Here is a 2824-nt window from a genome sequence, read left to right as displayed (position 1 = left end):
TCGGGTCAAAACCGTCATTTTCAACCAAAACCGAGTCCACCGGGTCAATACGGGTCAAACCATGTCGACCAGGATAAAAAATGAGTTTCATGCCGTTTCGGGTCAAAACCATCATTTTCGACCAAAACCGAGTTCACTAGGTCAATACGGGTCAAACCATGCCGACCAGGGTAAAAAATGAGTTTCATGCCGTTTCGGGTCAAAACCGTCATTTTCGGCCAGAACCGAGTCCACCGGGTCAATACGGGTCTAACCATGTCGACTGGGATGAAAAATGAGTTTCAGGCCAGTTTTTGGTCAAAACTGTTATTTTTTGTCAAAACTCAGTCCACCGGGTTGATACCCATTGAAAGTTTTTTTTTTTAGTGTCTCAACATAATTTTCGGTCATTAAAATTGATTTTTAGCGGTTGATCGGGCTTTTTTAATACTAATTTGAGTTTTTAATTTTACCTATATAAATATTTATTATTATATATAATAAAACAAAATTAATAATACAAAATTTGTCATATTAGGCGAGGCAGTTGCGCCGATAGTAGGCGGAGTAGCTGTGACCATGAAATTTTTCTTTAAAGCAGATTCATGCCAACTGTATTAGATTTATTTCCCCTATCATTGGCTATAAATAGCCAGTTACATATCATTGGTTGGGGAGAGCCAGTGACAATTCGTCAGAGGAAAAAAAAAAAGAGAGAAAAGAAAAGAGAGAGTAGAGGTTGATACTATTCAGGTTTTTTTTAGTTTTTCTTCGCGAGATTAAGATATTGATTTTTATTAAAAATAATTTGAAAAATATCAAAAATATCCTAACCGTTAGATCTAATAGTATTTAGTTCTGGATCTTTGATTTAATAGGATACAATAGAGCTTACCACACTAGATTAAAACTCAAATTCATCTCAGTCTTTAAAACAATTTTCTCTTAGATCCTGTTACGCCACGTCACCCGGTGTACCAAGCTCTCGGTACACCGCGCCACACCCGATCAAAACTCAGCCCATCCGGACCGTCCGATCAGCTTGCAGGTCCAGCCAATCACAGCCGCAGGAGCAGTTCGACCTCAATCCAACGGTTCACAGCCTTCAGCTGCACAGGTATACCATGCGCTCGTTCACACCGTAGCAAATCTCAGAGTCTCTCTCTCCTCTCGCCGGCGATTCTCTCTCTCTCATCCGATCTCCCATTTCCGGTCGTGTGAAGCTTCCGAACCACCACAGAAAGCTTGCTAGCCTCCTATAAAGCAAAACCCCGGCCGTTGTCAGCGTTTTTGCCTCCCCATCTGGCCGGAAAAAGGGCGCGATTTTCGTCGGCCACCAAAGCTTCAGACCGACGATTCTCCCTCGTCAACCATCAACGGCCGTCGAGACCACCTCCATCAGAATCCTCGCCCTCATATCTACCAGAATCAACCATTTTTTGCCCGGAAATCTCGCCAGAAAATTTCACCGCTCCAACAGTAACCGCGCGTGGGCCACACGCGCCGCCAGTGGCATTTTCGTAAATTTCGGAGAAATTCGAGGGTATTTCAGTATTTTGCCTATACAGTGGCACTCAGGTAATTTTTTGGGGTTCCTGATGGTATTTTTGATATTTTTGTATATATAAATGCTTGTAAATTTTCTCGCATGCTAAAAAACTACAAAAAATAAAAAAAAATAAATATAAACGGAATAACGACGCGGGTCCAACACCCATCTTATCATGTCATTATTTGTGGGTCCAAAGCCCGATTCTCAAGTATGGTTATACCTATTTCTCAACAATATCAAAATAATTTTATTTTATAAATAAATATTGTTTGTCGACACGTCTATTTTTTAGAAAAGGACCGATGTCAAAAATTTAAAATACCAAATATGGATTATGTCCATTATTATTTCTTTTAGTAACTCAGACGTAACTCTCCTTTTTTGGGACAAACGTCAATATTTTAGACGAGTCTTCTAATTTTTAGGGACTGATGTCATTTTTAACGTGTCTCCTATTTTTAGGGACCGACGTTAACCATTTTTAAAGAAAAACATATTGCAAATAAGCCCAAAATATAATAGCATTTGAATCAAATAAAAAACACACAAGTAAGGGTAACTTTTCTCTTGAAAGGATGTTTTAAGGGTGATGTCTACCTTCCCTTAATCATAACTAACCCCGTACCCGAATCTCTGGGACCAGTGTCTAATTTGGGATTTCTAGTTCCCTCAAATTACTAGATGGCGACTCCAATAAAATCTTTATTTCCCCCAATCGAGAAAAAACCCTTTTTGTTAAATAAACAAAAAAGTAGGAGCCGTCGCCCGACGTCGTGTATCGATAGCCCTCACCATCCTTGAACGTGCGAACATGATAGATTGCAAACCGATGAGTACACCACTTGAAGCAAAGACAAAGACCTCCTCCGCTGACACCCCTTTGGATGACCCGAGTTATTTTCGGGGTCTTGTTGGCTCTTTACAATACCTTACTCTCACACGTCCTGACCTTTCATATAGTGTTAATTTTGTGTCCCAATTCATGCATGCCCCAAATACTACACATTTAAAAATGGTCAATCGTATCCTACGTTTTGTGAAAGGAACTCTCCATACCAGGTTATTTTTAACTTCACAAACTACACTTGATCTCTCTGCTTTTTCAGATGCAGATTGGGCAGGATGTTCTATTACAAGACGCTCTACTACTGGCTACTGCATCTTTCTCGAAAAAAATATAATCTCTTGGTGTTCAAAGAAACAACATACAATCTCCCGCTCAAGCACTGAAGCTGAGTAACGGTCCATGGCTAACACTACAGCCGAAATTACTTGGCTGACCTTTCTTCTCAA

The sequence above is a fragment of the Populus trichocarpa genome, chromosome 19 (assembly GCF_000002775.5).
Source record: "Populus trichocarpa isolate Nisqually-1 chromosome 19, P.trichocarpa_v4.1, whole genome shotgun sequence".
NCBI lineage: Eukaryota > Viridiplantae > Streptophyta > Magnoliopsida > Malpighiales > Salicaceae > Populus > Populus trichocarpa.
The sequence above is the reverse complement of the archived record's forward strand: the minus strand, read 5'-3'. Positions refer to the sequence as shown.